The sequence below is a fragment of the Jaculus jaculus genome, chromosome 16, assembly GCF_020740685.1.
Source record: "Jaculus jaculus isolate mJacJac1 chromosome 16, mJacJac1.mat.Y.cur, whole genome shotgun sequence".
Classification (NCBI taxonomy): domain Eukaryota; kingdom Metazoa; phylum Chordata; class Mammalia; order Rodentia; family Dipodidae; genus Jaculus; species Jaculus jaculus.
This window is the reverse complement of record NC_059117.1, coordinates 49,284,484-49,297,123: the sequence shown is the minus strand read 5'-3', so window position 1 is coordinate 49,297,123 and position 12,640 is coordinate 49,284,484.

Here is a 12,640-nt window from a genome sequence, read left to right as displayed (position 1 = left end):
TTTTTTGATTTCCCTGTTGATTTCTTTGTTAACCCATTTATCATTTAGTAGTGTGTTGTTTAATTTCCATGATTTTGTGTATGCTCTATAGCCTTTCTGTTTTTTTGCAAATAAGTATTTTTTTATTAGTTTTGTATTTAGCAAATACAGGCAGTTTGGAACCATTATTAGGCTCATCCATGACCTACCCCTCCCCACTGTCCTCTCCTTGTGAGGTATATGGGTTGTGCATTGTGGAGTTAGTCCACAGTCATGGGTATGATAAATGTCTCTGTATATCATGACCCAATATGTGGCTCTGACATTCTTTCCTCCCCTTCTTCCGTAAAATTTCCTTGAGCCATGTTGGTTTCATTTTTGGTCTGCTTCAGTGATGAGGTGTTGGGGACCTCTGAGGCTCTGGCTCTCTGATTTGGTAGGAGTTGTTTTTTCTCTGTGTTGATCTCCTTCCCCCTTATGCTGGTATCTGGTTCACTAGGAAAACAGCACCCTTGCTGAATTTGCCAATTTTCCTTAGTTTTAGCCAGGGCCTTTTTGAGGTATGATGGGGTGGCTCTCTCCTTACGATCTACATCTATCTGAAAGAGAGAAGCAGATTCTCCAGCAGAGTAAGTTAGCATCAGTACAAGTGAGATAACCCTTACTTTTTTTTATAGAGAATTTTATAGGTGTACGCCCTCTTGTAGCCCACAATTGATGGTAGCTTTATAATGGAGAGTGGACTCATGTTTGGATATGGTTCTGACTTGTTTCCCAGCTCCAGTGATGGGTCCTGTCCCACTGAGGGGATCAGTTAGCCAAATCAAGAGCAGTTGGTTTCCCACCATGGCTGTGTGCTGCTATTGCACTTGTGTTGGTATCATAACAGGTTATTTGCTGCTAAGTAGGTTAGACCATGAGTTGCTTGGACAGATATTGGTCATTTCCCCCAGTCGCCCATGTAGCACCTTCTGGCACTAGACACGCTGACTGTCTGGGGACTGACTCTCTTGTGGCTTCCAGGCATGCTGTTCCATTTTATGTGTCACCTGCATAAGGTGTCTTCAGCAATAGGGTCTGACCACTAACCTTTGGTGGTCATCAAGTACTCTGACAGAAATCTGTCATTCTTTTAGGAAACCTTGTAGGTTTCTCTGATCAAAAGCTCATTGTGGATGATAGCCCCGTGCTGGTAGTGTGAGTTACAGGTCAGTGCCCACTATGAAAATGAGGAAAATGATAACTAATATACAAGAGTTAGAGAGATGAACAAGAGAGGGAGAGGGAGAAAGAGGGAGGAAAGATGTAGAAGGTTTAGATTAGACTTGATCCTACCCTTTCCAGTGTCTTGTGGTTCAGGTGTTTACTGTCAGGGCCTGGTGAATGTTCATCCATTTGGTCTGCCTTTTAGGAAGTAGAATTTTATGATACCATTGCCGTTTGGGTCTAGATTAGTATTCTCCCATGCTTTTGATACCCTCCCCTACCTCCCCATCCATCCCAGTGCCTAGTCCATAAGATGCTTGCTGGGTACGTAAGGTATCTTGGGTAGATTCAGGTATTGATTTGTAGTTTGATTCCATTGTGATCAGATAGAATGCAAGGAATTATTTCAATTTTCCTATATTTGTTAAGATTTGCTTCAAATACATTTTAGAGAATGTTCCATGTGCTGCTGAAAAGAATGTATATTCTGTAACATTTGGATGAAATGTCCTGTAGATATCTGTTAGGTCCATTCCTTCTATGACCTCATTTAGTCCAGATGCCTCTCTGTTTATTTTTTCCCTGTCAATTGATGAGAGTGCGGTGTTGAAGTCACCTACTATCATTGTGTTTTTTGTTATCTGTGACCTTAGTTCTAATAGCGTTTATTTGATGAATCTGGGGGCCCCCATGTTAGGTGCATATATGTTTAGGATTGCAATGTCCTCCTTCTGTAGGGTGCCTTTAATAAATATAAAGTGGCCTTCCTTATCTTTCTTAATTAATGTTGGACTTGTATCTACCTTGTCAGATATTAGGATAGCAACCCCTGCTTGTTTTCTAGGACCATTTGCTTGAAACACTGTTTTCCAACCTTTCACCCTAAGATAGTGTCCATCCTTTGTAGACAGGTGGGTTTTTTGGAGTCAACAAATTGAAGGATCCTGCTTTTTAACCCAGTCAGCAAACTTATGTCATTTGATTGGGGCATTGATGCTCTTGATATGAAGAGATATTATTGAAAGGTGTATATTTATTTCCCCCCCTTTTTTTTTGTAGTTCTTTCAGTTTTACCGTTGCTCTCATGTGTTAAGTAGTATTTGAGTATTGTTTGTTTTTCCCTGGTTCCTTATATGTGTGCTTTTCTTGTTCTTCAGCATGGAGGATTCTTTCAAGTAATTTCTGCAGAGCTGGTTTTGTCTTCAAATACTCCTTTAGCCTGCTTTTGTTGGGGAATATCCTCATTTCTCCGTCTATTTGAATGGATTGCTTTGCAGGGTAAGTAACATTGGTTGATATTTGTTATCTTTCAGAACTTGGAATACATCACTCCACGCCCTTCTGGATTTTAAAGTTTGTCTTGAGTAATCTGCTATAATCCTAATAGGCTTGCCTTTGTAGGAAACTTGATTTTTTTCTCTGATTGCTTTCAATATTTTTTCTTTGGTTTGTGTGTTTGGTAGTTTGATTATAATATGGTTAGGAGAGGTTCTTTCCAGGTTTTGTCTGGCTGGTGTTCTAAAGGATTCCTATATCTGCATTGGTACATCTTTCCCAATTTGGGGGAAGCTTTCTTCTGTGATTTTGTTGAAGATGCCTACTTTGCCTTTGGAGTCAAATTCTCCTTCTTCCATTATGACCTGAATTCTTATGTTTGATCTTTTCATAGTGTCCTGAATATCTTGAAATTAACATTTATGCTTTTCTATAAGTTTGTCTTTCTCTTTGTTGGACTGTATTAGATCTGCCACTTGGTCTTCTAGCTTAGATATTCTGTCCTCTCCTACATCCATTCTGTTGGTGAGATTTTGTACAGTTTCTTATTTCATTAACTGTGTTCTTTATTGCTAGTAATTCTAACTGTTTTTTTTTTATTATTTCTATTTCCTTATTTATGTCTAGTATTGACCCCTTTATTTCATTAAATTGGCATCCTGTGTCTTCTTTGCTTCCTTTGATTTCTTCTTTGAGTCCTTTGAACATATTTATAATCATTCTTTTGAAGTCTTTCTCAGACATTTCCTCTAACTCGTTCTCACTGGAGGTCATTTCTGCTGCATTAATACTTTTTGGTGGATTTATATCATCTTGATTTTTGGTGTTTCTTGTGTTATAATGTATATACTTTTGCATCTTGGATTATTTAATGATTGGATTTTCTAGTTAGCGACGTATTATGAGATGTTTCACTCAATCTGATGTTATATATCTTCAGGGTAGGAGCTTAAAGCACTAGGTGTGGCTCTGAAGACTCTCAGAGTATGTACAAAAGTGACTCTAGGTGTTGGATTTGCTTGCTATGAGAGTATTCAAGTGGACTGAGTGGAACAAAATACAGTTTCTAAAATTTAACTAAACAATGTACACTTTCAATGAAAAATAGTACATAGTATTTATCCAAGAGAAGGTATTGTGACAACCAGATCCTGTGTCTGTCCCTTAGGCTGTGTGGTGCCTCACTCACTTCCTTATTCCTGACAACAAGGCAGTTAAGATTTCTGGTCTATAGAGGGTTCCAAGTCAGCTTGTTACCAGGTGAGACCATTTCCTAATGTATAACAGAAGAGTAAACACAGTCACTATAATTCAAGAAGCAACAAAAAACAAGCTCAAAATACAGCTTATTTAAGAATGGCAAATTTGACCATCCATCTGATTTCACATATAATTTATCCTGATATGGAAGGTGCCAATAGCACTTCTGGTTCAGGCCTATATCCCAGGTTCATTAGGCGGGTACTGACCTGGTTTAATCCCAGTTACCTTTGGGTATGATGTTGGCCTCAGCTGCACACCTGATTGGGTCCCTCTTTGGTGCGCTGCCAGTACAAGTAGGTGTGGCTGGCTCCCTGGACTGCTGCTCTGTTCATGGGAGCTGGGCACTGGCAGTGGGGGAGGGGAGGCTGCTGATGCTGCTCTAGTTCTCTTGCTATTCCACATGTTCTTTTACCTTGTGATCTGCTCCTCTGTTGTTCACTGCTGCTCTCCCTTCACATTTCTTGAGTTTGTGGAGAGCTCTGGTGTGAGTGAAAAATCCTCTCATCTGGCTTTTCTTAGGGCTCAAGCCAAGCCTGGCAGCTGGCTGGTGCGCCTCCATGGTCTCATGTGCGGACCTGCCGGAGCAGCTTCTGCTGGCCCCTGTGGGCTTTGGATGCTCTGGATCTCTCCTACTTCTCTGCTGCCATTTCAATTTCCTATACACCTCACTTTTTATTAAAAGTGTGTATTTTCCTGTTTTGTTTTTGTTTGTTTTTTGCTTTTTCCCCTCTAAGTGCTTTGGTGTGGTACCTACACTGCCATCTCAACTGGAAGTCCCATAGCCCATTTTTAAATTGGGTTGCTTGATTTCTTATTATTTAATTGTTTAAGTTCTTGATATTAATCCTCTATCAGATGTATAATAGGCAAAGATTTTCTCCCATTCTGTAGGTTGCCTTTTTGCTCTATTCATAGTGTTATTTGCCATACAAAAGCTTTCTGTTCGTTTATGATTTTCTTCTATTGAGTTATGACTTACAGTTTCTAGTCTGAACATGAATCCTCTGGTGGTGCTCATCTTATTTATACCTCTAATTTTGTTATTTTTCATGAGAAATTTCTTTTTAAAAAACCTTTATTGACAGCATTCATAAGTATAGATAATAAGCCATGCTAATTACCCCCTCCCCCACCATTGAATCCCTCCTTTCCAATCAGTCTCTCTTCTATTTTGATGTTATGTCTTGTGTAGTGTCTTGTGTAGACAGTACCAGGAACTGCAAGGCCATGGATATCCAGATAATTTTTGTGTCTGGAAGAGTGCATTGTAAGCAGTCCTACACTCCCTTTGGCTCTTTCCTTCTTTCCACCACCTTTTCTACAATGTACACTGAGCATTGGAAGGTGTGATAGAGATTTGTCAGTGTTGAACACTCCACTATCACTTCTCAGCCCCATGGTGAGTTTTGAGTTGCCCAGGTGGTCACAACCACCTGAAGAGATAAGTTTTTTATCCAAAAGTGAGAGTAGCATTAATATATGGGTATGAACATTAAGAAAAGTGCTTACAGGGGAGTTCTGTGGGCAAAATATATGCACTTAGCCAAACAAGAACAGGAGTTACTCCCCTAGGGCTCATGACCTCCCCTGCCATAGGCTTTTGATTAGGCTTTCAGTACAGGAAGACATTCCCTCTTGTCATGAGAAAGTTCTTGATTTTCAAGTTATCAAAAATGTTATTCTTTTCTGTTTGTTTTTATTATATCATATTTTGAAATGTTTTCCTTGCTGAAGCAACGAAGTTATCCTAACCTATATTGATTTCTAAAAACTGTTTTCAGATGGGATGCATTTCATCTTGTGTCACAAAGGACCTGATTCATGATAATTTTGATATAGGTTTATTTTTGTACATTGAATTTTATGAAAGCCTTTTAATGTATTAATTAGGATTACTATGTGGGATTTTTCTGATTTATTAACATGATGAATTGTATTATTTTATTTTTTAGATTAAATGAATATTGCTTTATTATTTATTCATATTTTTAAAAAATCATATTATTTATTTGAGAAAGAGACAGAGGGAGTGAGGGAAGGAGAGAATGGGTGAGTCAAAGCCTCTACCCACTACAAAGGAACTCCAGACACATGTTTCACTTTGTGTATCTGGCTTTATGTGGGTACTGGAGAATTAAACCTGGGTCTTTTCACCTTTGCTGACAAGAATCTTAACTGCTAAGCCATCTCTCTTGCCTCACATTGTTTTTTTTTTTTTTACAAACTCAAATTGGTGGACTTTTAAAATATTTTATTTTGTTTATTAGAGAGAAAGAGACAGACAGAGGGAATCGGTGTGCCAGGGCCTCTAGCCACTGGAAATGAACTCCAGATGCATAGGCCTTTTGCATCTGGCTTATGTGGGCACTAGGGAATTGACCCTGGGTTTTGCAGGCAAGCACCTTAACTGCTAAGTTATATCTCTACCCCACATTGATATACATTTTATAAAATATTTTTATTTATTTATTTGCAAGCAGAGAGAAACAGAGAGAATGGGTGTACCAGTGCCTCTAGCTATTGCAATGGAACTCCAGATGCATGCACCACTTTGTGCATCTGGCTTTATGTGAGTTCTGGAGAATTGAACCAGGGTCATTAAGCTATGCAGGCAAGCCTAACATATAACTGCAGAGCCATCTTTCCAGCCCCTGATAGATGTTTTATTGCCTGTATGTTTCTGAATTTCGTTGGCCAGTATTTTGTTTATATATTGATTTCATTCACTTGGCCTGGTACAATGTGCTTGTCCTGTTTGGAATCAAGGTTAGGATGGACTAATAAAAGGATTATTTGGAAGAGTTCATGTAAATCTGGAATTATCTGTTCCTGTCTGTTTGCTCAAACATGCAGAGAAGCCATCTGGTCTCCTGTGTACTGTTCCTAACATTCTAACCTAGTCATAGAACTTTTAAAAGGATCAGAAGATTTTGATGATCTTTCTGTTTTCCTAGGCACTTATGCATTTTATGAAAATTCATGTCTATTGGCATTGTTATTTGTAATAAGTTATTAACTATTAATCTCTTTGGGATGTATTCTTTCATTTCTATTATTTATTTGTAGTTTTTTCTTCTTTTCTTGATACTGACATTTTCCATGTTTTGGTCTTCTGAAGAATGAGTTCTAAGTTTACCAATCATACTCTCTTGTATTTGTTTTCTATCTTTATTAATTTATTAATTTTTCTCTTTATTATTTACTTTTCTGCTGTTTTTATCCTAAGTGTTTCCTCTCTTAATTGGGCAGCTGAATGTTTTATTTATTGATTTACAGACTTTAATTTGTTTTTATCTTTTCTTTTTAAAAATATTTACCTATGTATTTATTTATTTGTAAGCACAGAAAGAAAGACAGAGAGGGAGAGGGGAGGGAGATAGATAGATAGAGAGGAATGAATATGAATGGGTGGTCCAAAGCTCTATTCACTGCAAGTGAACTCCAGACATATGTGCCACTTTTCCCCCTGCTTCTGGATTGTTTTTCTTTATTATATTTTTATTTTTACTTGTTACATTTTTTTTGGGGGGGGGCTTCAAGGTAGGGCCTCACTCTAGCCCAGGCTGACCTGGAATTCACTCTGTAGTCCCATGGTGGCCTTGAACTCATGGCGATCCTCCTATCTATGCCTCCCAAGTGCTGGGATTAAAGGTGTGCGATACCATGCCTGGCTACTTGTTATTAGTTTGTTGGACACTTCATGCTTGTTTTTAGTAGTTATACTGGCAGTTTTAATAACTGTACTCAATAAATCCCCAAGTTAGTTAACACATTATCTGTCCTCCAGGGTAATGCACACACACTGAGAAATTTTACTAAATCATCGTCCTCCCATTATTATCTGCTATTTCTTTCCATAAGGGTTCTTTGACAATGACACTCTAATATTTTTTCTAGTATTCTTTACAATATTTTTATGGCATTATGTTATTTTTTTATTTTTGAGAGACAAAGAAAGGGGGAAAGAGAGAGAATGGGTGTACTAGGACCTTCAGCTTGCTGTGAATGAACTCCAGACATGTGCACCCCCTTGTGTGCATGTGTGACATTGTGTGCTTTCATCACTGTGCATCTGGCTACATGGTCCTGGAAATTTGAACATAAGTGCTTAGGGTTCACAGGCAAGCATCTTAACCACTAAGCCATCTCTCCATCCCCAGTATACTAATTTTGTTTTAGCTTGTATTTTTGCTTTGCCCCATATCATTTGATATTTTATTTATTTATTTACTTATTTTAGAGAGAGTGAGAATGGGTTGCCAGGGCCTCTAGCTACTGCAAACGAACTCCAGATGCATGAGTCACCTTGTGTGTCTGGCTTATGTTCATACTGGGGAATTGAACCTGAGTCCTTAGGCTTCACAGACAAGTGCTTGAACAGTTAAGCTATCTCTCCAGTCCTGATAATATTTTTAGGGTCACCTTCTATAGTATAATTGACTAGATTAGCCTTACTTACCAAAGTCTTCTCTCACTCCTCCTGACATCAGATTTCACTTAGTTTTGTTTCTTTTCCTTAGCATTCATCCTGAAGAACTGAAGCATTAGGGACATTTTTGTGGACAAGTAGCCTCTGTTTCCATGTAGTGCTTTAGTTTAACCTGTCACTGACCACTATCTCTAGGATAACCTGGACCTGCTCAATTCAGATGCTCTGCTGTTATTCTGAATGTTGCTGCTCTGTGAGATATCCATGCTTATTAGCCTGCTTTTCAAAAATATTTATTTATGAGAGAGAGAGAGAGAGAGAGAGAGAGGAAGAAAGAGGGGAAAAGATGGATGCACCAGGGCCTCTAGCAGCTGCAAACAAACTTTAGACACATGTGTCACTTTGTGTATCCGGGTTTACATGGGCACTGGGGAATTGAACCCGGATCCTTAGGCCTTGCAGGCAAGCACTTTAACTGCTGAGCCATCTCTCCAGCCCTATTGATGACCATACACTTCTCTGGTTTTCTATGGTTCCCTCATACTGCATCTGTAGTCTGTCCGAAATCTGAAAATTGGTAACACAATTCCTTAGATAATATTTCTCCCCCAATTTGCCTGTTATCACCTTCATGGCCAGCCTCCGCACTCTATCTTCCCTGTCTCTTACCCCTTGTGTATATCATCCATCTTTTTTTCCTTGGAACAAGTTCAGAATGCTTTCTTTCTTCCATCTTATTAATTCCCTCTTCAAGTCTGAGGCTCTGCCTCTAGGGCAATCACATGTTTTCAGCCTTAACTACTGAGTAATGTGTAGAGATCTCACCATGGACCACCCTGTCATTGTCATTGTAAGGACCAGGTCTCAGCATTGGTCTCAGAGGGAATGGCTGTACCAAGATATAGCAGAGGCTGTGCTTGAAAATACAATTGCACAGCCTCAGTGGGTCTTGTGACATATCACTCAAATTTATCCCGCTTTTAGAATTGACATGGAGAGGAGGTTTCTAGCCAAGAACCCTATCAACATACATATGTGTAATTGACCACATCAGGGGATGAAACCAGCTATTACAAGCTTCATGCTTTCAGCAAAGAATATAATTTTATCATCATATTGATAATAGTTCCACACTCCACCCAATTTTCCCCAATGGGGAGAAGACAAGTTTTGCTGGCCAATGTTTACTCTGGGCCAAAGCTTCTTCCCAGTCCTCTCTCTCTCTGCCTTTCTCTCTCACATGTGTGAGGCTCTGCTTCCTTGAGCTGTTCTCTTTGGCATCATATCTTTTTGGTATTGGGGGTTATTAATCCGGATCTACGAGAGCACTGATGTACGCCTCCATGACATTTGAAAAGCAATCAGACTTCCCTAGTGATGAGCAGGCTGCAACTCCAAAATGACATAAAATAGCCAAAATGGGGCTGAAGAGATGACTCAGTGGTTATGGTGCTTGCCTGCTGTTGGGCCCTGAAAGGCCTAGGCGTGAGGCCTAGTGGAACTTCCTGAGCCTAGCTAAAGTTTGGCGACCTGTCTCTGGCCAGCTATGACTCAGCAGGATGCCTAAGGGCTTCTGGCCTGCTACTTCCTCATGGTAATTGTAATTACCATTTCAATAGTTAAAGTTTACTATTGGCCCTTACCTCTTCTCCCACCCTAAAATCCCCGCCTTCGTCCCCAACCTGATATAGGCAACTGCTCAGAGTAATAAAGCGAGTTGTTCCTGCATTGCAAAGACTCCCGACTCAGTGTGGTTTGTCTCCGGTGGCCAGGAGAGGTTCTGAGTCGTCCGATGCTCATCATCCCCTCAACCCCTAGGGAGGAACCAGCAGGCCTGGTCCTTCCCTCGGCACTACCTGTGCGGGAAGGAGCCCCGCAGCCTGCAAAGCCAAAGGACTCAGGTTTGATTCCCCAGGACCCACATAAAACTAGGTACACATGATGGTACACGTGTCTGGAGTTTGTTTGCAGTGGCTAGAACCCTGGTGTTCCATCCTCTTTCTCCCTCTCCCCTCTTTCTCTCTCAAATAAATAAATAAACAAAATTTTAAAAATACCAAATTGTTCTGCTGACTCTTTCTCCATTATTTTCTCCTTTTGTTGTGTTTGGTAGAGCATTTTGGTCTCCAACTGCAGCAAATGTTGGAGACAACTATGCAGGAAGTTTTATCTACAGTCAAGGGAATGTTGGGAGGCTTTGGAGCAGATGAGTGTCCTCCCCACCATCGTTCAGCAAGTCAAGACCAGGCTCATCGCTCCTGGCGCCGACCTGCTTTATGTGCTGATTTCTGCAGGCCAAGCCTTTCTGAGCGGACGGTGCCCGTGCTGCTCTTGTTGTTCGCCATGGCTCTCTTCAGTTTTCCTGTCCTCCCTCTACCAGCGGCTGAAACAGCCCCAATCTGATGGGATGTCATGTTTCTCTGGCTCCTAACACTGGCTCAGGAATGGGCCATTCAGAAACCCTGAGACAAATTCTCTTTTCCATTGGCCCATCACCAACAAAGGTTTTAGAGGCAGTTCTCCTAGTTACCATCTGTCTGCAATAAGGGTAAAGTCTCTGCTTGAATGGAGCCAACACAATGAGATGAGGACAGATAAAGTGAGACAGTACTTCCTGGCGACACTTTTAAAAATATTTTTATTTATTCATATATATACATATATATGGAGAGATAGAGAGAGGAGAACCGAGAGAAAGAGAATGGGGCCACCAGGGCCTCTAGCCACTTCAAGTGAACTCCAGACATATGTGACCTTCTGCACCTGGCTTTACATGGATCCTGGGGAAATTAAACCTGGGTCATTAGGCTTTGTAGGCAAGCTCCTTAACTTCTTTCCAGCCCCAATATTTTTTAATTAAATCATATAGGGTATATTCTCTGATCATAATGGAATCCAACTAGAAATATAAACACAGAAAAGAGGAAAATCACCTAAACTTTGGAAATCAAAGAAACTTATAAATCTATGGGTATAAGAAATCTAAACACAAAATAGCTAAACATGTGAAGTGCAAGTATTGGAAATTTTATTAACATTGGATGCTGACATCACAAAAGAGCAAGGCTTTAAATCAACAATCAAAGCTCACCCCTCGAGAAATGGAAAAAGGAAAAGCAAACCAACCCAAAGCTGATAGAAGGAAGGAAACAATACAGATAAAAGCAGGGATCCATGATACAGAAAATAATTAAATAAAACAGAAAAAATCAAAGGCATTAAAATCTGGTACTTGAAAATTTTAATGAAATCAGTAAATATCTAGCAAGACTGACATAAAACAAAATAGAGAGTTGGAGCAAATTACAAATTGCTCCAGATACAATAGGCATTAAAGAGACAATCAAGGATTCATCAATGAACTTGCACTTAGGGATTTTACAACTCAAAAGAATGGGTCATAGGATGAAGAGATGGCTCAGTGGTTAAGGTGCTTACCTGCAAAGACCAAGGACACAGGTTTGATTCCTCAGGACCCACGTCAACCAGATGCACAGGGTGGCACATGCATCTGGAGTTCATTTGCAATGGCTGCAGGCCCTGGTGTGCCTGTTCTTCCTCTATATAATTTGCCTCCCTCTCTCTCAAATAAATAAAATAAAAAGAATGGCTCAGTCCATTGAAGTAATGAAATTACCCTAAGTCAACTAAGATGTATTAAATTAACTTGAGAGTCCTCTATGAGTTTAGCACCTCTCCAAAAGGGTTATCCTGACACAGATGGTTTTTTTTTTTTTTTAAATTTTTTTTTTTATTTATTTGAGAGCGACAGAAACAGAGAGAAAGACAGATAGAGGGAGAGAGAGAGAATGGGCGCGCCAGGGCTTCCAGCCTCTGCAAATGAACTCCAGACGCATGCGCCTCCTTGTGCATCTGGCTAACGTGGGACCTGGGGAACCGAGCCTCGAACCGGGGTCCTTAGGCTTCACAGGCAAGCACTTAACCGCTAAGCCATCTCTCCAGCCCCACAGATGGTTTTACTGGAGAATTCTACCCACCACTTAACGAGAGCTTAACATCAATTTGATAGTCTTTTACAATTAAATAAAAGAGGAAGAAATACGTAGTACTTCATTTCAGAAGTCACTCTTGTGGCTCAGTGGTAGGATACTTCACTAGCTTGCCAGAGACCCTGGTGTCAGTCCCCTGAACTGCCAATCAGCAAGCACACTGATTATTCAGGGTTGTAACTCAATGGCAGAACTATTGTTTAGCATATGTGGTAGTTTGAATAATTGCCCCCTCCCCCACAGATTCAGAAGTTAATTAAAACTTCTTTCATTTCCAGCACCTGGCTGGAGGAGGTATCACTGAGAGGATCTTAGGGTCCAACCCTAAGGTGTGGTGGTGGATTTGAAATTCCAATCTAAAGATATGCAAAGTGCCTGCTTTCCACCTGGAATGCCTAAGTGTGTGGTGTGGCTTTGGGGGGTTTTGGCTTGGAGCTTCTCTCTTTCTCTCTCTCTCTCTTTCTCTCTCTCTCTTTCT